The sequence below is a fragment of the Oncorhynchus kisutch genome, linkage group LG8 (genome assembly GCF_002021735.2).
Source record: "Oncorhynchus kisutch isolate 150728-3 linkage group LG8, Okis_V2, whole genome shotgun sequence".
Classification (NCBI taxonomy): domain Eukaryota; kingdom Metazoa; phylum Chordata; class Actinopteri; order Salmoniformes; family Salmonidae; genus Oncorhynchus; species Oncorhynchus kisutch.
In genome coordinates, this window is record NC_034181.2 from 10699385 (window position 1) to 10723229 (window position 23845).

General features: G+C 45.3%; 1 pseudogene; it reads left to right on the forward strand.

Moving 5' to 3' along the window:
• Positions 1-23845, forward strand: part of LOC109895176 (calcium/calmodulin-dependent protein kinase type II subunit beta-like) — a 125025-nt pseudogene that overhangs the window by 95575 nt on the left and 5605 nt on the right.

Genomic DNA, 23845 nt, shown 5'->3' on the forward strand with positions numbered 1-23845 from the left:
ACACACTGCTACAGTAACACACTGCTACAGTAATATACTGCTACAGTAACACACTGACTGCTACAGTAACACACTGCTACAGTAACACACTGCTACAGTAATACACTGCTACGGTAACACACTGACTGCTACAGTAACACACTGCTACAGTAACACACTGCTACAGTAACACACTGACTGCTACAGTAACACACTGCTACAGTAATACACTGCTACAGTAACACACTGCTACAGTAACACACTGCTACAGTAACACACTGCTACAGTAATACACAGCTACAGTAACACACTGCTACAGTAACACACTGACTGCTACAGTAATACACTGCTACGGTAACACACTGACTGCTACAGTAACACACTGCTACAGTAACACACTGACTGCTACAGTAATACACTGCTACAGTAATACACTGCTACAGTAACACACTGCTACAGTAACACACTGACTGCTACAGTAATACACTGCTACGGTAACACACTGCTACAGTAACACACTGCTACGGTAACACACTACTACAGTAATACACTGACTGCTACAGTAATACACTGCTACAGTAATACACTGCTACAGTAACACACTGACTGCTACAGTAACACACTGCTACAATAATACACTGCTACAGTAACACACTGACTGCTACAGTAACACACTGCTACAGTAACACACTGACTGCTACAGTAACACACTGCTACAGTAACACACTGACTGCTACAGTAATACACTGCTACAGTAACACACTGACTGCTACAGTAACACACTGCTACAGTAACACACTGACTGCTACAGTAACACACTGCTACAGTAACACACTGACTGCTACAGTAACACACTGCTACAGTAACACACTGACTGCTACAGTAACACACTGCTACAATAATACACTGCTACAGTAACACACTGCTACAGTAACACACTGACTGCTACAGTAACACACTGCTACAGTAACACACTGACTGCTACAGTAATACACTACTACAGTAACACACTACTACAGTAATACACTGCTACAGTAACACACTGCTACAGTAACACACTGCTACAGTAACACACTACTACAGTAACACACTGACTGCTACAGTAATACACTGCTACAGTAACACACTGCTACAGTAATACACTGACTGCTACAGTAATACACTGCTACAGTAATACACTGCTACAGTAACACACTGCTACAGTAACACACTGACTGCTACAGTAATACACTGCTACAGTAATACACTGACTGCTACAGTAACACACTGCTACAGTAACACACTGCTACAGTAACACACTGCTACAGTAATACACTGCTTGACCCTCACTGCTGCTGTTTCCTTTGATCCACTGTGATACTGTGTATTAACCCACCACTCCCTCCATGCCAGCTAAAACCATCACTTATCAAGGTAGTGCAAATGCTCAATGAACGTTTTAGAATAGTATTTGAACCCAGGTCTATTTGCGTTAACCCTTTCACCACCAAGGCCCATCCTCCATCTAGAGAATCCACTGTTGTTAACCCTGTGTTGTCTCCCCTCTCCCTGCACAGCCCCAGACACCACAGACAAACAGCACCAAAAACAGCATAGTCACCAGCCCCAAAGGAAACGTCCCTACTCCTGTTCTGGTATTTACCTTTAAATCGCTCTGTCTGTCTGTCTGTCTGTCTGTCTGTCTGTCTGTCTGTCTGTCTGTCTGTCTGTCTGTCTGTCTGTCTGTCTGTCTGTCTGTCTGTCTGTCTGTCTGTCTGTCTGTCTGTCTGTCTGTCTGTCTGTCTGTCTGTCTGTCTGTCTGTCTGTCTGTCTGTCTGTCTGTCTGTCTGTCTGTCTGTCTGTCTGTCTGTCTGTCTGTCTGTCTGTTCTGTCTGTCTGTCTGTCTGTCTGTCTGTCCTGTCTGTCTGTCTGTCTGTCTGTCTGTCTGTCTGTCTGTCTGTCTGTCTGTCTGTCTGTCTGTCCTGTCTGTCTGTCTGTCTGTCTGTCTGTCTGTTCTGTCTGTCTGTCTGTCTGTCTGTCTGTCTGTCTGTCTGTCTGTCTGTCTGTCTGTCTGTCTGTCTGTCTGTTTAGTGTCACTTTAGATCAGCTATGGCTCTGTGCTGTCTCTGACACGTGTGGCTCTGTGCTGTCTCTGACACGTGTGGCTCTGTGCTGTCTCTGACACGTGTGGCTCTGTGCTGTCTCTGACACGTGTGGCTCTGTGCTGTCTCTGACACGTGTGGCTCTATGTGCTGTCTCTGACACGTGTGGCTCTGTGCTGTCTCTGACATGTGTGGCTCTGTGCTGTCTCTGACACGTGTGGCTCTATGTGCTGTCTCTGACACGTGTGGCTCTGTGCTGTCTCTGACACGTGTGGCTCTGTGCTGTCTCTGACACGTGTGGCTCTATGTGCTGTCTCTGACACGTGTGGCTCTGTGCTGTCTCTGACACGTGTGGCTCTGTGCTGTCTCTGACACGTGTGGCTCTGTGCTGTCTCTGACACGTGTGGCTCTGTGCTGTCTCTGACACGTGTGGCTCTAAGAGCGCTTCACTGTCATCGACTGTCACCGTGTGTACTGTTTCCTTCAACTTTGTTGCGGTGTCTTTTATTATTGGTATTTCTCATCCAGAGACGACAGGACAGAAGCAGATATCAGAGTCTGAGGGTAGCTGTCTGTCTGTCTGTCTGTCTGTCTGTCTGTCTGTCTGTCTGTCTGTCTGTCTGTCTGTCTGTCTGTCTGTCTGTCTGTCTGTCTGTCTGTCTGTCTGTCTGTCCGTCCGTCTGTCCGTCCGTCTGTCTGTCTGTCTGTCCGTCTGTCTGTCTGTCTGTCTGTCTGTCTGTCCGTCCGTCTGTCCGTCCGTCCGTCCATCCGTTGTCTCTTCCAATAGCGGAGGTCTGATCTACCATCCTGAGCAGTGGTGTGTGATTGGTTAGTAGAAAAGCTATGTCAGGCAACCTGAAGGGGTGGGGTGGGGGGGATTAAATATCTCTCAAAACAGGAAGACAATTGACAGATATAATGATTAATTATTAGTTAGGGAGGATAAGTAAGTTAAATAACTATATCTGGTCACAACAAAACAACGAGAGGTAATTAAGCCATTAAAAGTGCTAGATGGTTTTAGACTAGTTGAAGCATGGTAGGCCTACTCCTTAATGTGGGTTGGTTTACCACATAAACTGAATATATTCACTTTTAAATCACTTAAGATTTTTAAAAAGTGTCTGATAAATGTCCATATTACTCTACAACGGCCTCTCTCCTGTGATTAGGGGTACATCGGGTCCCAGTGAACAATGCAGGATCTAATAGTTGTAATAGTTGGTTTAGGTAATATTTAGGTAATAGTTGGGATAGGTAATAGTTGGGATAGGTAATAGTTGGGTTAGGTAATAGTTGGGTAATAGTTGGGTTAGTTAATAGTTGGGTTAGGTAATAGTTGGGATAGGTAATAGTTGGGTTAGTTAATAGTTGGTTTAGGTAATAGTTAGGTAATAGTTGGGTAATAGTTAGGCTAGGTAATTTTAAACTTCCCAACCTCCCTAACCCTCCCTCCCTCCCTCACCCTCCCTCCCTTACCTTCCCACCCTCCCTAACCCTCCCCCCTCCCTAACCCTCCCTCCCTCCATAACCCTCCCTCCCTCCCTCCCTCCCTCCCTCCCTCCCTCCCTCCCTCCCTCCCTCCCTCCCTCCCTCCCTCCCTCCCTCCCTCCCTCCCTCCCTCCCTCCCTCCCTCCCTCCCTCCCTCCCTAACCTTCCCTAACTATCCCTCCCTAGCCTTCCCACCCTCCATAACCCTCCTTCCCTCCCTCCCTCCCTAACCTTCCCTCCCTCCATATCCCTCCCCTTACGTCCTCAATCTGCAGTCAAACCCCAGGTACTTTGTTCTCTTCTCTCTCCCCATCTCCCAAACTGTTGTCCAGGGCAACGGTTGTCATGACGACAATGTCATAATCATGTAGGAGACAGCTGGCTGGTGATTGGTCATCGGAAGGTGTCACTTTCTGGGGAGAGTACTCGGAATGGTGTGGGGGAAAGTGTGTGTGTGCCTGCGTGTGTGATGCGTGTCAAATGAGGCTTCTAATAGAACTGTCGAGAGAGAGAGAGACAGGGAGGGAGGGGGGGAGGGAGGGGAGATAGGGAGGGGAGATAGGGGGAGGGGAGGGAGGGAGATGGGGAGGAAGGGAGGGGAGACAGGGGGGGAGGGAGGGAGGGGAGATAGGAAAAAAAAGGGGTCCTGTCATGGTGTAATGGCATTTTAGAGTAGCTTTTACCTCACTCAGCGTGACAGCACCGGAAACTCTTCTGTAAACAGTAAACCCACTTAGCAGCAGATGCTGACGTGCCTACTACAGTACAGAACAACCCAGACTGGGTTGAAGTATACAGCCTTCATTGACTCATAGCAGTCTCCTGTTAAGTAGAAAACACACCGTGCCGACGAGGGGCTTAAGGTAGAGGATGGCCGGCTGTGAACAGTGTCGATTCAACACGGATAAGTAGAATCGTTGGGAAGGAACAGATTTGACCCTGTATTACCACATGTTATGTGTCCGACAGAAACAGTCGAGTCAAGAGGATTACCGTAGTTGTGGCTTCTTCATAATGTTTTCTATGGTGTACTGTACACTATGTGCTTTTGTGGGGCGCAACGTTCCTGCAGGGTTTCTGTGAGGGTCTGATGCATACACTTTTGTGTATTTGTGTAAAATATATGTGTTTTCAGACTTGTCTCTGACGATTGTGTGTGTGTGTGTGTGTGTGTGTGTGTGTGTGTGTGTGTGTGTGTGTGTGTGTGTGTGTGTGTGTGTGTGTGTGTGTGTGTGTGTGTGTGTGTGTGTGTGTGTGTGTGTGTGTGTGTGTGTGTGTGTGAGAGAGAGAGTGGGTAAGTAGAGCTCTGCAGAATGATTAGCAGACATGGTGTGTTTGTAACTTTTACCCAGAGTTCTCTCTGACCGTTCAAGCCATGTTCCTCTCCTCTGGCTCAGCGCGAGCATGTGTGTGTGTGTTTTCTAAATTGATTCAAAATTACAGTCCTCAGCTCATCCACCCCTCAACTCTATCACTCCAGAAGAATCTCTTCCAGTTTTAACCAGTTTTCTCACCTTTTGCTTTGACCTCATCTGACATTCAGTGCAATCAGAAAGTATTCAGACCCCTTGACTTTTTCTACATGTTGTTAAGTTACAGCCTTGTTCTAAAATTGATTAAATCAATTTGGTTCCTCATCAATCTATTATGAAAAAGAGAAAACAGGTTTTTATACAATTTAGCAAATGTATTGAAAATAAATCAACAGAAATACCTTATTTACATAAGTATTCAGACTCTTTGCTATGAGACTCGAAATTGAGCTCAGGTGCATCCTGTTTCTGTCATGGTTCCACCTGTCACCAGAGGACAGCAGAGACCGTCCTAGAGACATTAACGACACTCAGCCACTCCTCAGTAAAAGGCACATGACAGCCCACTTGGAGTTTGCCAAAGGGCTCCTAAAGACTCTCAGAGCGTGAGAAACAAGATTCTCTGGTCTGATGAAACCCAGATTGAACTCTTTGGCCTGAATGCCAAGTTACACGTCTGGAGGAAACCTGGCACCATCACTACGGTGAAGCATGGTGGTGGCAGCATCATGCTGTGGGGATGTTTATAAGCGGCAGGGACTGGGAGACTAGTCAGGATCGAAAGAAAGATGGCGCATATGGTGCAAAGTACAGAGAGATCATTGATGAAAACCTGCTCCAGAGCGCTCAGGACCTCAGACTGGGGTGAAGGTTCACCTTCCAACAGGACAACGATCCTAAGCACACAGCCACGACAACGCAGGAGTGGCTTCGGGACAAGTCTCTGAATGTCCTTGAGCGGCCCAGCCAGAGCCCGGACTTGAACTTGATCTCTCGCTGGAGAGACCTGAAAATAGCTGTGCCGCTGCCTCCCCCCCCCCCCCCCCCCCCCCCATCCAACCTGACAGAGTTTGAGAGGATCTGCAGAGAAGAATGGGAGAAATTCCCCAAATACAGATGTGCCAAGCTTGTAGCGTCATACCCAAGAAGACTCAAGGCTGTAATCGCTGCCAAAGGTGCTTCAACAAAGTACTGAGTAAAGGGTCTGAATACTTATGTAAATGTGATATTTCAGTTATTTATTTGTTATACATATTCAAAGATTTTTTAAAAATCTGTTTGTGCTTTGTCATGATGAGATATTGTGATGTCATTATGGGGTATTGTGTGTCGATTTACGAAGGAAAAAAACTATTTTAATGAATTTTAGAATAAGGTCAAGGGGTCTAAATACGTAATGTACTGAAAACATACCTTCAACCTCATCTGACCTACATATACAGACCTTCAACCTCATCTGACCTACATATACAGACCTTCAACCTCATCTGACCTACATATACAGACCTTCAACCTCATCTGACCTAGATATACAGACCTTTATCCTCATCTGACCTACATACATTCTGTTCACACCTTTATCCTCATCTGACCTACATACATACTGTTCACACCTTTATCCTCATCTGACCTACATACAGTGCCTTGCGAAAGTATTCGGCCCCCTTGAACTTTGCGACCTTTTGCCACATTTCAGGCTTCAAACATAAAGATATAAAACTGTATTTTTTTTGTGAAGAATCAACAACAATTGGGACACAATCATGAAGTGGAACGACATTTATTGGATATTTCAAACTTTTTTAACAAATCAAAAGCTGAAAAATTGGGCGTGCAAAATTATTCAGCCCCTTTACTTTCAGTGCAGCAAACTCTCTCCAGAAGTTCAGTGAGGATCTCTGAATGATCCAATGTTGACCTAAATGACTAATGATGATAAATACAATCCACCTGTGTGTAATCAAGTCTCCGTATAAATGCACCTGCACTGTGATAGTCTCAGAGGTCCGTTAAAAGCGCAGAGAGCATCATGAAGAACAAGGAACACACCAGGCAGGTCCGAGATACTGTTGTGAAGAAGTTTAAAGCCGGATTTGGATACAAAAAGATTTCCCAAGCTTTAAACATCCCAAGGAGCACTGTGCAAGCGATAATATTGAAATGGAAGGAGTATCAGACCACTGCAAATCTACCAAGACCTGGCCGTCCCTCTAAACTTTCAGCTCATACAAGGAGAAGACTGATCAGAGATGCAGCCAAGAGGCCCATGATCACTCTGGATGAACTGCAGAGATCTACAGCTGAGGTGGGAGACTCTGTCCATAGGACAACAATCAGTCGTATATTGCACAAATCTGGCCTTTATATCTTTATGTTTGAAGCCTGAAATGTGGCAAAAGGTCGCAAAGTTCAAGGGACCTGAAATACTTTCGCAAGGCACTGTACATACTGTTCACACCTTTAACCTCATCTGACCTACATACATACTGTTCACACCTTTATCCTCATCTGACCTACATACATACTGTTCACACCTTTATCCTCATCTGTTATTTTTCTCTTTCTCTCTACCTGTTTTCCCTCCTCACTCTCCTTTGCTTTCTTTCTCCATCTCTCCTTCCATCTATCTTTACCTCCATCCCTCTCTTTTTGTAGGAGGCTCAGACCACTGTTATCCATAATCCAATGGATGGAACTAAGGTACACCCCACTCTCCTCTCTTCTCCTCTCCTCTCCTGTCCCTCCCCTCTCCTCTCCTGTTCTCTCCCCCCTGTCCTCTCCTTTCCTCTCCTGTCCCTCCCCTCTCCTCTCCTGTTCTCTCCCCCCTGCCCTGCCCTCTCCTCTCCTTTCCTCCCCTGTTCTCTCCTATCCTCCCATTCGTCTGTTCTGTTTGAGATTTTTCCCTCCCTTTCTGCGTCTTTGTGTGCGGGACATCACAGAGCCGTGTGCTGTGTCATCACAGAGCCGTGTGCTGTGTCATCACAGAGCCGTGTGCTGTGTCATCACAGAGCCGTGTGCTGTGTCATCACAGAGCCGTGTGCTGTGTCATCACAGAGCCGTGTGCTGTGTCATCACAGAGCCGTGTGCTGTGTCATCACAGAGCCGTGTTTTTAAAATATTTTTATTTAACCTTTATTTAACTAGGCAAGTCAGTTAAGAACAAATTCTTATTTTCAATGACGGCCTGGGAACAGTGGGTTAACTGCCTGTTCAGGGGCAGAACGACAGATTTGTACCTTGTCAGCTCAGGGGTTTGAACTCGCAACCTTCCGGTTACTAGTCCAACGCTCTAACCACTAGGCTACCCTGCCGCGTACTGTTTGCGTACTGTTTGCGTACTGTTTGCGTACTGTTTGCGTGCAATTATGCACAGTTATTTATGTTTTATCCAGCAGCCCACCCAGCACAGTCCCTCCCTAATAGCGTGTGTGTATATGAATATGTAGGTGTGTGTGTGTGTGTGTGTGTGTGTTTGAGTGAAGACCATTTTTAAAACACCAATGTCAACTGGAAACAAATGGTTTGTTCGGTTGAACTTTGATAAAAAATAGTAGCATATTGAGTTAATTGAATGTGCTCAATATGAGTCTCTACACTCTTAGAGAAAAAGGTGCTTTCTAGAACCTAATAGGGTTATTCTGCTGTCCCCATAGGAGAACCCTTTGAAGAAGCCTTATTGGTTCTAGGTAGAACCCTTTTGAGTTCCATGTAGAACCCTTCCCACCTGGAACCAAAAAGGGTTATCCTATGGGGACAGTCGAGAACCCTTTTGAAACCTTCTTTTCCTAAGAGTGTTTAGTTCTTCAGGGACTTGCATGTGCTACTGACCGTAACGGGCAGACTTACAAAGCATACAGTATGTTTGTTTGTACCAGTTAACACCTCGCATTCACTAATCTTTCAAATCAAACCACTAAATGTTGATGTTTTACTGAGGTACAAAGTGACTTTACACTGAGGCAAACCCTTACAGAATTAAATATGTCCCTAAGGGTGTGTGTCACGTCTTCTACCGAAGGTGGCTCCACTTCCTGTTCGGGTGGCGCTCGGGGGTCGTCGTCACCGGCCTACTAGCTGCCACTGATCCTTTTTTCCCCCTAGTCTGTTTATTAGTTACACCTGTGTTTAATTAGGTTGGTGGGGCTTTATTATCCAGCCGGCCCGCCTGCTGGGTGTGCAGGATTATACTGTGTACGATTGTACACGACTGTAGGTCACGGTTGTCCGTGTTTGTGTGTTTTTCTGGACTGTTTAGTTCACCGTGTTTTTGGGGTATTCGTTTGGGTTGGTGTCGTTTTCACCTGTGTGGTGAATTAAAAGTATCGCTACTCTGAACTCTGTTTCCTGCACCTGACTTGTTCCTCCACTACACCCCGGGCATTACAGTGTGTGGGGGAAACATTGTCCCCGTGTGGCCTAACTGCACCAAACCTACAGGACTTATGTAACAGCCTGAAATCAACCGTGGCCCCTGTGGGAAAGTCAACAGCTTCCGCTCTGCTTACTCCCTTGGTTGGCCCTGTGAGCGTCTACAGTGTTTGTGTTCATACCGTACTGGAGCATCTGTAGCCTGTATTTATATACTGGTTTCATTACCCCATCTCCCCCTTGTCTATTTGTCTTTCTATCTATCAATCTGTTTGTCAGTGACACAGTTTTTTGTGTTATATGTAGCCTATGCAGTAGATCTACTATCTGTGTCCTTAAATGGCTCCCTTTTTCTATGTAGTGCACTCCTTTTGACTAGGGTCCATCGGGTAGTGCACTAGGCCCATAGGGCTCTGGTCAAAAGTAGTGCACTATATACTGTGGGGAATAGGGCTTGATTTGGGACGAATCCTACGTCTGGGAGGAGAATAACAAGCCGAGTCTAATAGAATTGTAATGGTTGTATCATTTATCTACGGTGTTGATTAGGTCCGTTCATATCAGGAATTGGGGAATTTTTGGGGGGAATTTTTTGGGGTTCAGAATTCCGCATGCGCGCGCGCACACGCACACACACACTCACACTCACACAGGTGACCTATTCTCTCATCCTCACGAGACACACACTCCATCACACACTCTCCTCTGTGGAATTCTCCAGTGTAGAAGTTTTCCAAATGAGACCAACGTATCCATGTCCTACCAAGGGAATATAAAGCCCTTTAAATACACTAATTGGAAATCAGAGCTCCTTAGTCTGAATCCCAAACAGCACCTTATTCCCTAAAGAGTGCAAGGAGTTTGACCAGGGCTCATAGGGTTTTGGTCAAAAGTAGTGCACTAAGTAGGGAATAGGGTGCCATGCAGGCCCGAAGTCTTAAACTCTTCCTCTGGCAGGTCAGGGGGGAGAGACACAGCATCCTGTGGAGAGCAACACATTACAGGTTACTGGGGGAATGGAAGAGATTAATGTAGGGGAATGGATGAGATTAATGTAGGGGAATGGATGAGATTAATGTAGGGGAATGGAAGAGATTAGTGTAGGGGAATGGAAGAGATTAGTGTAGGGGAATGGAAGAGATTCATGTAGGGGAATGGAAGAGATTCATGTAGGGGAATGGAAGAGATTCATGTAGGGGAATGGAAGAGATTCATGTAGGGGAATGGAAGAGATTCATGTAGGGGAATGGATGAGATTCATGTAGGGGAATGGATGAGATTCATGTAGGGGAATGGATGAGATTCATGTAGGGGAATGGAAGAGATTCATGTAGGGGAATGGAAGAGATTCATGTAGGGGAATGGATGAGATTCATGTAGGGGAATGGATGAGATTCATGTAGGGGAATGGATGAGATTCATGTAGGGGAATGGAAGAGATTCATGTAGGGGAATGGATGAGATTCATGTAGGGGAATGGATGAGATTCATGTAGGGGAATGGATGAGATTCATGTAGGGGAATGGAAGAGATTCATGTAGGGGAATGGATGTCACATTGATTCAACACCGATTCTAGATCATATTTCTATGACAGAAGTGAGCAGGAGGGGAGGAAGCTGTAGGTGTGAATGAATGTTTCCTCAGGCAAGGGAAGGCAACGCAAGGCCGTGTTAACACCCACACTCTGGTGGTATTAGGCGCACGCACACACACACAGGTGGTATAGGGCCGTAGTGAATTTAACTGTAAGGGAATGAGTGGAAGGGGGCAGGCTAAGGTCAGAGGTTGGATCCTGAAGACATGCTGCTTTCTTAGGGATGCCCACGGGTGGGTTAACTGCTGCTTTCTTAGGGATGCCCATGGGTGGGTTAACTGCTGCTTTCTTAGGGATGCCCACGGGTGGGTTAACTGCTGCTTTCTTAGGGATGCCCACGGGTGGGTTAACTGGCTTTAAACAAATAGGCATTCAGCTTAATATGTTTGTGAGATGTGTTGTGTTGAAGTCAAGGTCTACTCTAAGATGTGTTGTGTTGAAGTCGGGGCCTGTTCATTGTGTTGAAGTCGAGGCCTGTTCATTGTGTTGAAGTCTGGGCCTGTTCATTGTGTTGAAGCCTAGGCCTGTTCATTGTGTTGAAGCCTGGGCCTGTTCATTGTGTTGAAGTCAAGGCCTGTTCATTGTGTGAGGCTCATTGTGTTGAAATCGGGGCCTGTTCATTGTGTTGAAGTCTGGGCCTGTTCATTGTGTTGAAGTCTGGGCCTGTTCATTGTGTTGAAGTCTGGGCCTGTTCATTGTGTTGAGGTCGGGGCCTGTTCATTGTACCATGGGTGTGTGTGCCTGTGTGCTTGTGTGTGTGTGTGTGTGTGGGTGCCTGTGTGTGTGTGTGTGCCTGTGTGTGTGCCTGTGTGTGTGTGTGCGTGTTCCTATCTGATGGTGCTTCTCCCTCCCCTCTATAGGAATCAACTGACAGCAGTACCACTGTGGAGGATGAGGATGTGAAAGGTAAGGACTGGACACTGGATAGAGAGACGTGTGTGTGTGTGTGCGTCCATGAGCTGAGAACAATGAGTTCTCCCTAAAGCAGGTCACTAAAGCAGTGTTCCAGTGGGGAGAATTCCAGCAGTTACCCCTCCCCCTCTATAAAGACTGTATCGTCCTTTTGTTCTCCAACCCCCAACTCCCTAGCCCCCCACAGGAGAAGTGAGCTGTTCTGTAGCTTTCCTCTCTGTGCTGTACTGCTAGGTACCAAGCTCTCTGGTAGACCCCCACAGGAGCAGACCAAGGGCACCTTGTGTGTATATTTAGCCTGTGTGCAGGAAACAGAGCCATGTTAGACACAATCATGTAGAAGCCGTAGCGCCACCTGGGATACATAGCACTAGAGAAGAGCTCTGATAGGGTACTGTACTATTCTGGTACATAGCACTAGAGAAGAGCTCTGATAGGCTACGGTACTATTCTGGTACATAGCACTAGAGAAGAGCTCTGATAGGCTACGGTACTATTCTGGTACATAGCACTAGAGAAGAGCTCTGATAGGCTACTGTACTATTCTGGTACATAGCACTAGAGAAGAGCTCTGATAGGCTACTGTACATAGCACTAGAGAAGAGCTCTGATGGGCTACTGTACATAGCACTAGAGACGAGCTCTGATGGGCTACTGTACATAGCACTAGAGAAGAGCTCTGATAGGCTAATGTACATAGCACTAGAGACGAGCTCTGATAGGCTAATGTACATAGCACTAGAGACGAGCTCTGATAGGCTACTGTACATAGCACTAGAGACGAGCTCTGATAGGCTACTGTACATAGCACTAGAGACGAGCTCTGATAGGCTACTGTACATAGCACTAGAGACGAGCTCTGATAGGCTACTGTACATAGCACTAGAGACGAGCTCTGATGGGCTACTGTACATAGCACTAGAGACGAGCTCTGATAGGCTACTGTACATAGCACTAGAGACGAGCTCTGATAGGCTACTGTACATAGCACTAGAGACGAGCTCTGATAGGCTACTGTACATAGCACTAGAGACGACCTCTGATAGGCTACTGTACATAGCACTAGAGCGCTAACAGACGTACTGTTAGTGTACTGTTACTGTGCCATAGTGTTTTGTAGCAAAATGCTTATCAAGGTGACAGGTGTGACGGTGAAGAGTCGCCTGTCAGCTGTATTTGCTTCTTTATTTGAAGTTGCTGGATTGTTGAACTTTGCAGAATCAAATCAAATGTATTTATAAAGCCCTTCGTACATCAGCTGATATCTCAAAGTGCTGTACAGAAACCCAGCCTAAAACCCCAAACAGCAAGCAATGCAGGTGTTGAAGCACGTTGGAAGAAACCTAGAGAGGAACCAGGCTATGTGGGGTGGCCAGTCCTCTTCTGGCTGTGCCGGGTGGAGATTATAACAGAACATGGCCAAGATGTTCAAATGTTCATAAATGACCACTATGGTCGAATAATAATAAGGCAGAACAGTTGAAACTGGAGCAGCAGTTTACCGCTGTTTACCGTTTACCACAGCAGTTGCATCCTCCTGTCCTACAGTACACTACATCTCTGTATGTTCCTGTGTTTTATACTCTCTGAATAGCAGAACACTTGTTGCTCTTCCCCCAGTGTAGTAGCCGATCCAATATTCCCACATGTAGCAGGCGTCACTGTGCTAGCTTAGCGGTATAGCTTCCTTCACTGTGCTAGCTTAGCGGTATAGCTTCCTTCACTGTGCTAGCTTAGCAGTATAGCTTCGTTCACTGTGCTAGCTTATCGGTATAGCTTCCTTCACTGTGCTAGCTTAGCAGTATATAGCTTACTTCACTGTGCTAGCTTAGCAGTATATAGCTTACTTCACTGTGCTAGCTTAGCGGTATAGCTTCCTTCACTGTGCTAGCTTAGCGGTATAGCTTACTTCACTGTGCTAGCTTAGCGGTATAGCTTCCTTCACTGTGCTAGCTTAGCGGTATAGCTTCGTTTACTGTGCTAGCTTAGCGGTATAGCGTCTTTCACTGTGCTAGCTTAGCGGTATAGCTTCCTTCATTGTGCTAGCTTAGCGCTATAGCTTCCGTCACTGTGCTAGCTTAGCAGTATAGCTTCCTTCACTGTGCTAGCTTAGCAGTGTAGCTTCCTTCACTGTGCTAGCTTAGCAGTATAGCTTCCTTCACTGTGCTAGCTTAGCGGTATAGCTTCCTTCACTCTCCCTGCCCCCTTCCTGGGCTCGAACTAGTGATCAGCCCCCCTTGACACATGTGAAAGCCCCCCCTTGACAAGGTCTTAGCAAGCTTTACCACCAAAAAGGTACCAATTCCGTGACATGTGGAGACATTTTAAACTGTTGAGTGGGGTATATGGTCCCATCTTAGCCCGGTTACACAATCAGAGGAATATTACAGTTGCAATAATGATCACGTGTCTCTCTATGATGCGTGGGAAAACTTGGGTACAAAATAAATAAAAAGACATCAGTGGGAACTGACTTCCTGGTGTTTTTACAGTCTTTTATGTCCAACAATGACAATTTAAAAAATATTATAATAATTGCTCAGAAAACTTGGGGAGCCGGCCTAAGGCTCTGTTGCAGCCGGCCGCGACCGGGAGATCCATGGGGCGGCCCATAATTGGCCCAGCATCATCCGGGTCCGGGGAGGGTTTGGCCCGGCAGGAATGTTCTTGTCCCATCGCGCACTAGCGACCCCTGTGGCGGGCCGGGCGCAGTGCACGCTGACACTGTCCCAGGGTGTTTCCTCCGACACATTGGTGCGGCTTCTGGGTTCAGCGGGAACTGTGTCAAGAAGCAGTACGGCTTGCCTGGGTTGTGTTTCGGAGGACGCACGGCTCTCGACCTTCGCCTCTCCCGAGTCCGTACGGGAGTTGCAGCGATGAGACAAGACTGTAACTACCAATTATATATCACGAAATTGGGAAGAAAAAAAGAAAGAACTTGAGTAGCCAAATAAGGCCACCCGCGGGCCAAATTCGGCACGCAGGACGCCAGTTGGGCAACGCTGCCCTATATAGTGAAATACTTTTGACCAGATCTCCGAAAAAAAAACGGTGCACTATAAAGTGAAAGTAAACAGAGCCCTGGTCAAAAGTAGTGCACTCTGTAGGGAATAGGGTGCCATTTCATCCATAGTAATTAACACCATTATCATAATTATCATCCTGGATAATTAACCTCTTCAATAAACCACAGAACCAATTAGCTTGCTGTATTAACATTCAACCACAACAAAGACATCAGGGGAGATGGAAAATCCAGCGGAGGTGTTTAATGCATCGAGTCTACTGATACATCCCAAATGGCCCGCTATCCCCTATGGGTCCTTGTCAAAAGTAGCAGTGTTTAGGGAACAGGCTGCCATTTGGAACGTAACCAAGGTAGATTAAATACAGAGATTTAAAATCGTTAGTGGGTGTTTATTTGATTTCCATTTACCTCCTACATGTTGTGATTCAATCATTTAGCTTTTTTTCCATCCATCTCTTCCCATTGTTCTGTCTGGTGTGTGTGTGTGAGGTCAGGGAGAGTTTAGACAGTTCAGTTAAGACTGTCAGCCTGACACTCCTGCCCCTCAGCCACAGGTCCCCCCCACACACGCACGCGCACACACACAATTACGCTTAAACGCACACACACACATGTATGTATAAATGCTCACACACACAGACATGCTCTTACATTCAACCCTGGTTGACTCACTGCGTTGACTTACTGAGTGACTTACCGAGTGACTTACTGAGTGACTTATGGCTAACACACCCCTTGTGTATTCACCATCACAACTTATAGAACACTTTCTTAATGATGTAGCTTGAGTGAACCCAGGTCCTTCTGAATGATGTAGCTTGAGTGAACCCAGGTCCTTCTGAATGATGTAGCTTGAGTGAACCCAGGTCCTTCTGAATGATGTAGCTTGAGTGAACCCAGGTCCTTCTGAATGATGTAGCTTGAGTGAACCCAGGTTGTCCTTCTTCTTTTCTTCACTAATCGTCAGTGTTAATATCAAACAATCATGTCTAACAACTGTTGTGAATAAAGCCTGTATTATACAAATATGAGTAGAGACACCACATTGTCTAACAAAAACTAGCCTATAAATTATAACTTAGCCTAGCATGAAAAAGCTGGCCTCATGTGTAGAGAGATTTAGAGATGTACACACTACTCTGTTTCTCATCCCTCACTCCTCTCTCTATCTCCAATCCCTTCATCCCCCTCTCCTGTCGTTCCGTTTTAAGCCTTCTACGCTGTATGTGTAGCGGCTCACTGTCTCCCACTGGTGGACACAGGCAGAACAGCATCACAGTCCCAATGGTGCATGTCTCCCTCTTGTGGACACAGACGGAACAGCATCACAGTCCCAATGGTGCATGTCTCCCTCTTGTGGACACAGATGGAACAGCATCACAGTCCCAATGGCGCATGTCTCCCTCTTGTGGACACAGATGGAACAGCATCACAGTCCCAATGGCGCATGCATGGATTCTGTTTCAGCTCTTTCTCCTTTTTGGCATGCAGTTTGTCGGTGAAGATGTTCTGTTCTCTTTTATTTGATTCATATTCATTGCCTCCCTCCCTCCTTGCCTCTCCCTCCCTCCTTGCCTCTCCCTCCCTCCCTCCCTCCCTCCCTCCCTCCAGCCACTAAGCTGTCAGACCTGTTTGGCGTTGTACGCAGGGCATCAGGGCCCATGTCTGACAGGGAGGGGGGCACCAGCACACCCCCTCCAGCTGCCCCCTCCACCGCCTCCCCACCCATGGCACACACCCCCATGCAGCGTAAGTGCACTACAGGGGTGCGTAACAAATGGTACCCTATTCTTACAACACTTTTAACCAGGGCACATAGGGGTCAGGCTAAATATAGTACACTATGTAGGTGATAGGGACAGGATGCCATTTGGGACGCAATGTACAGTACCAGTCAAAAGTTTGAATTAGTATATATATACAGTGCCTTGCGAAAGTATTCGGCCCCCTTGAACTTTGCGACCTTTTGCCACATTTCAGTCTTCAAACATAAAGATATAAAACTGTATTTTTTTGTGAAGAATCAACAACAAGTGGGACACAATCCTGAAGTAGAACGACATTTATTGGATATTTCAAACTTTTTTAACAAATCAAAAACTGAAAAATTGGGCGTGCAAAATTATTCAGCCCCCTTAAGTTAATACTTTGTAGCGCCACCTTTTGCTGTGATTACAGCTGTAAATCGCTTGGGTATGTCTTTATCAGTTTTACACATCGAGAGACTGAATTTTTTTCCCATTCCTCCTTGCAAAACAGCTCGAGCTCAGTGAGGTTGGATGGAGAGCATTTGTGAACAGCAGTTTTCAGTTCTTTCCACAGATTCTTGATTGGATTCAGGTCTGGACTTTGACTTGGCCATTCTAACACCTGGATATGTTTATTTTTGAACCATTCCATTGTAGATTTTGCTTTATGTTTTGGATCATTGTCTTGTTGGAAGACAAATCTCCGTCCCAGTCTCAGGTCTTTTGCAGACTCCATCAGGTTTTCTTCCAGAATGGTCCTGTATTTGGCTCCATCCATCTTCCCATCAATTTTAACCATCTTCCCTGTCCCTGCTGAAGAAAAGCAGGCCCAAACCATGATGCTGCCACCACTATGTTTGACAGTGGGGATGTTGTGTTCAGGGTGATGGGCTGTGTTGCTTTTACGCCAAACATAACGTTTTGCATTGTTGCCAAAAAGTTCAATTTTGGTTTCATCTGACCAGAGCACCTTCTTCCACATGTTTGGTGTGTCTCCCAGGTGGCTTGTGGCAAACTTTAAACAACACTTTGTATGGATATCTTTAAGAAATGGCTTTCTTCTTGCCACTCTTCCATAAAGGCCAGATTTGTGCAATATACGACTGATTGTTGTCCTATGGACAGAGTCTCCCACCTCAGCTGTAGATCTCTGCAGTTCATCCAGAGTGATCATGGGCCTCTTGGCTGCATCTCTGATCAGTCTTCTCCTTGTATGAGCTGAAAGTTTAGAGGGACGGCCAGGTCTTGGTAGATTTGCAGTGGTCTGATACTCCTTCCATTTCAATATTATCGCTTGCACAGTGCTCCTTGGGATGTTTAAAGCTTGGGAAATCTTTCTGTATCCAAATCCGGCTTTAAACTTCTTCACAACAGTATCTCGGACCTGCCTGGTGTGTTCCTTGTTCTTCATGATGCTCTCTGCGCTTTTAACGGACCTCTGAGACTATCACAGTGCAGGTGCGTTTATACGGAGACTTGATTACACACAGCTGGATTGTATTTATCATCATTAGTCATTTAGGTCAACATTGGATCATTCAGAGATCCTCACTGAACTTCTGGAGAGAGTTTGCTGCACTGAAAGTAAAGGGGCTGAATAATTTTACACGCCCAATTTTTCAGTTTTTGATTTGTTAAAAAAGTTTGAAATATCCAATAAATGTCGTTCCACTTCATGATTGTGTCCCACTTGTTGTTGATTCTTCACAAAAAATACAGTTTTATATCTTTATGTTTGAAGCCTGAAATGTGGCAAAAGGTCGCAAAGTTCAAGGGGGCCGAATACTTTCGCAAGGCACTGTATATATATGTCCAATGTTTTTTTCTTTGTTTTGACTATTTTCTACATTGTAGAATAATAGTGAAGACATCAAACTATGAAATAACACATATGGAATCATTTAGTAACCAAAAAAGTGTTAAACAAATTCAAATAGATTTTAGATTCTTGAAAATAACCACCCTTCAGACCAGGTCATCTGATGCAGAACTCCATCACTCTCCTTCTTGGTCAAATAGCCCTTACACAGCCTGGAGGTGTGTTGGGTCATTGTCCTGTTGAAAAACAAACAATAGTCCTACTAAGCGTAAATCAAATGGGATGGTGTATCGCTGCAGAATGCTGTGGTAGCTATGCTGGTTAAGTGTGCCTTGAATTCTAAATAAATCACAGACAGTGTCACCAGAAAAGCACCATCACACCTCCTCCTCCATGCTTCACGGTGGGAACCACACATGTGGAGATAATCTGTTCGCCTACTCTGCATCTCACAAAGACACAGCGGTTGGAACCAAACATCTCAAATTAGTACACATCAGACCAAAGGACAGATTACCACTGGTCTAATGTCCATTCCTCATGTTTCTTGGCCTAAGACTCTTCTTCTTATTGTTGTCCTTTACAGCAATTCTTTGCAGCAATTCGACCATGAAGGCCTAATTCACACAGTCTCCTCTGAACAGTTGATGTTGAGATGTGTCTGTTACTTGAACTCTGTGAAGCATTTATTTGGGCTGCAATCTGAAGCTGGTAACGCTAACAAACTTATCCTCTGCAGCAGAGGTAACTCTGGGTCTTCCTTTCCTGTGGTGGTCCTCACGAGAGCCAGTTTCATCATAGCGGTTGATGGTTTTTGTGACTGCACTTGAAGAAACTTTCAAAGTTCTTGACATTTTCCGCATTGACCTTCATGTCTTAAAGTAACGATTTACTGTCGTTTCTCTTTGCTTATTTGAGCTGTTCTTGCAATAATATGGTATTTTACCAAGTAGGGCTGTCTTCTGTATACCAACCCTACCTTGTCACAACACAACTGATTGGCTCAAATGAATTAAGAAGGAAAGACATTATAAATATGAACTTTTAACAAGGCACACCTGTTAATTCCAGGTGACTACCTCATGAAGCTGGTTGAGAGAATGCCAAGAGTGTGCAAAGATGTCATCAAGGCAAAGGGTGGCTACTTTGAAGAACCTCAAATATAAAAACTATTTTGATTTATGTAACACTTTTTTGGTTACTATATGATTCCATGTGTGTTATTTCATAGTTTTGATGTCTTCACTACTATTCTAGAATGTAGAAAATACCCTTGAATGAGTAGGTGTGTCCAATCGTTTGACTGGTACTGTAGGTACTTAGACAATCAGCGCTGTTCCAAAATGGCACCGTATTCTCTCATAGGAAAATGATCTGTTCAGTTTTGTTCTATTATATGTGTTTTGAGAGGTTTTCATTGACATGTTTCATAATCCAAGTAAATGACATTTTATTAGTAACATACACGTATTTAACAGATGTTTTTGCGGGTGTAGTGAAATGCTTGTGCTCCTATCTCCAAAAGGAACATAAGCATTGTGCTCCTAGCTCCAACAGGAACATAAGCATTGTGCTCCTAGCTCCAAAAGGAACATAAGCATTGTGCTCCTAGCTCCAAAAGGAACATAAGCATTGTGCTCCTAGCTCCAAAAGGAACATAAGCATTTCGCTACACCTGCAATAACATCGGATAAATATGTGTAATCTTCATTCTAAATCTGTTTCATAGAATATGTCACTTTGTGTGCGTTCTTTATACTTTGGTTTTTTTCATTTTATTTTCTGATCTGTTCTACACCTCCTCCTTATCTTTTTATTTATTTCTCCTTCTCTATCTTTCCGTTGCTCTCTCTCCCTCCTGCGACCAGTATCCCGTCTCTCAGACCTAGTGAGCAATGTTCGCCGGTCGTCCGCCCCATCCTCAGCCCCCACTCCACCTGCGCCCGCCGAGGCGGAGGTGGTACCAGCTCCCAGGCTCACCCCCCACCCATCACACCCCACCTCCCCTCCTCCCCCCATGTCCCTCTCCAGCCTCACCCTCACCTCTCAGAGTGAGTACTCAGCATGACCCCTGACCTCAGAGAATCTGCCAATCAAATGGCTTTGTGGGTTTATACCGACAGTGCACGCTGTGATGCCACTCACTCAGCACCCCGACTTGTGTGATAAGGAGAGTTCCCCCGATCATTATACCAGGCGAGGCAGGCCTCTTACCCAGCTCTAGGCCATATAGGTTTGAATCTATTGTTTTGGTGTTTACAACGAGGTTTGAGTGTTGCTCTAGATGCCTTTTGTCAGGGTTGTGTGACTGGTGGCATGGAAGTCAATGCAGGAGAGCAGAACTTGGTAAATAGCCGTTTAATGTACATAACTACCGGCGTCCAAAAACACAACAAAACCCGTATTGCACCAGTCACATGAAGCACAAGTACTTACAATAAACAATTCCCGACAAGGACATGGGGGAAACAGAGGGAACATATACAATATGTAATTAGGGGATTGAAACCAGGTGAGTGTGACAACCAGACAAAACAAATGGAACATTAGAAATGGATCGGTGATGGGCCAGAAGACCGGTGACATCGTCCGCCGAACACCGCCCAAACAAGGAGAGGAACAGACTTTGGCAGAAGTCGTGAAACCTTTTTAGCTTTAGGGCATTTAAAAGACTGAAATGTTGCTGCAGTGGACTGAGGACGTTTTACGGGCACCTGTTGAAGACGGAAGTATACATGCACCTTAGCCAAATACATTTAAACTCAGTTTTTCACAATTCCTGATATTTAATCAAAGTGAAAATGGTTTAACTTGGGTCAAATGGGCCCATTCCTCTTGACAGAGCTGGTGTAATTGAGTCAGGTTTGTAGGCCTCCTTGCTCTCACACGCTTTTTCAGTTCCGCCCACAGATTTTCTATAGGATTGAGGTCAGGGCTTTGTGATGGCCACTCCAATATCTTGACTTTATTGTCCTTAAGCCATTTTGCCACAACTTTGGAAGTATGCTTGGGGTCATTGTCCGTTTGGAAGACCCATTTCGATACAGATTTAACTTGCTGACTGATGTCTTGAGATGTTGCTTCAATATATCCACATACTGTTCCATCCTCATGATGCCATCTAATTTGTGAAGTGCACCAGTCCCTCCTGCAGCACAACATGCAGCACAACATGATGCTGCCACCCCCATGCTTCACGGTTGGGATGGTGTTCTTTGGCTTGCAAGCCTCCCCCTTTTTCCTCCAAACATATCGATGGTCATTATGGCCAAGCCATAAGACTCCTGAACATCTAGTCAAATGGCTAACCAGACTATTTGCATTGCCCCTCCCCCTCAATTACACCGCTACTACTCTCTGTTGTTATCATCATTGTATAGTCACTTTAATAACTCTACCTACATGTACATATTACCTCAACTAACCAGTTCCTCCACACATTGACTCTGTACTGGTACCCCCCTGTATATAGTCTCACTACTACCAGTTATTTTACTGCTGCTCTTTAATTACTTGTTACTTTTATTTCTTATTCTTATATGTATTTTTTTAAACTGCATTGTTGGTTAGGGGCTCGTAAGTAAGTATTTCGGCCCATGTGACTAATAACATTTGATTTGATCTACCTGTGTGGTGGTGTTTTACTTGTTGGAAGTGAAAATTGTCAATTGTGTGGTTTCCCGTGTAGCAACTAATATTAACTGCAGTGATATTATGCCAGATGGAATGGAAGCGGTTGTTCATTCAGCTGTGAGAGTTATCAACAGTTTGTTCAGCTGTGAGAGTTATCAACAGTGTGTTTGTTCAGCTGTGAGAGTTATCAACAGTGTGTTTGTTCAGCTGTGAGAGTTATCAACAGTTTGTTTGTTCAGCTGTGAGAGTTATCAACAGTTTGTTTGTTCAGCTGTGAGAGTTATCAACAGTGTGTTTGTTCAGCTGTGAGAGTTATCAACAGTTTGTTTGTTCAGCTGTGAGAGTTATCAACAGTTTGTTTGTTCAGCTGTGAGAGTTATCAACAGTGTGTTTGTTCAGCTGTGAGAGTTATCAACAGTTTGTTTGTTCAGCTGTGAGAGTTATCAACAGTTTGTTTGTTCAGCTGTGAGAGTTATCAACAGTTTGTTTGTTCAGCTGTGAGAGTTATCAACAGTGTGTTTGTTCAGCTGTGAGAGTTATCAACAGTGTGTGTTCAGCTGTGAGAGTTATCAACAGTGTGTTTGTTCAGCTGTGAGAGTTATCAACAGTGTGTTTGTTCAGCTGTGAGAGTTATCAACAGTGTGTGCCTGTGTTGTAGTTGTGCTGGTGGCTGATACCAGATTACTAATCAATATTGTTTGCATGCGTTCACGTGCGTATGAGGTGGATACTCTGCACTCTCACTGCCCTCCACTAGTTCTCTCCACTTGTGTGTGACTATGTCCTGCTTTCTTCCTACAGCACGTAAACAAGACATCATTAAGATCACTGAACAGCTGATCCAGGCTGTCAACAATGGAGACTTTGAGGCATACGCGTGAGTTCATTTGAGTGTGTGAGAGTCTGTGTGTGTGTGTGAGAGTGAAAGAGCGAGTCTGTTTGTGTGTGTGTGTGTGTGAGACATTGACCTGTGTTTGTCTCTCCACAGTAAGATCTGTGATCCTGGTCTGACCTCCTTTGAGCCCGAGGCCCTGGGAAACCTGGTGGAGGGAATGGACTTCCACAGATTCTATTTTGAGAACCGTAAGAACAAGCAACAGAGCACTTCTCATAACTTGAGTTAATACTCGTTAGTAGACCAATGATCAAAAACAATGCTCCCTCCCTCCCTCCCTCCAGTTCTGTCTAAGAACAGTAAACCTATCCACACCACCATCCTCAACCCCCACGTCCACCTGATTGGAGAGGACGCTGCCTGCATCGCCTACATCCGACTCACCCAATTTGTCGACGGCCTGGGCCATCCACGCTCCAGCCAATCAGAGGAGACTAGGGTGTGGCACCGCCGGGACTCCAAGTGGCAGAACGTCCACTTCCACTGCTCGGGCGCTCCCGCTGCCCCTCTCCAGTGATGTACGTGAGGTACGGAAAGGGCCGCATTCGGTCTTCGACGAGGTCTGGGGGGGAGGGGGAGGGGGAGGGGGGGGGCTGCATCACTGAAAATGATTTATATATTCCCTCTCCGTCAAAATGAGCAAAGATTAGTCTATCCATACATAATGGAATTTTGAATGCTCCTTGACTGTCTAGATTTCATCTCAGTGATTATTAGTCAGCTGGACACTGTCAATAAACTGTATGAATGTAGTGATTATTAGTGAGCTGGACCCAGTCAATAAACTGTATGAATGTAGTGATTATTAGTGAACTGGACACAGTCAATAAACTGTATGAATGTAGTGATTATTAGTGAGCTGGACACAGTCAATAAACTGTATGAATGTAGTGATTATTAGTGAGCTGGACACAGTCAATAAACTGTATGAATGTAGTGAATATTAGTGAGCTGGACACAGTCAATAAACTGTATGAATGTA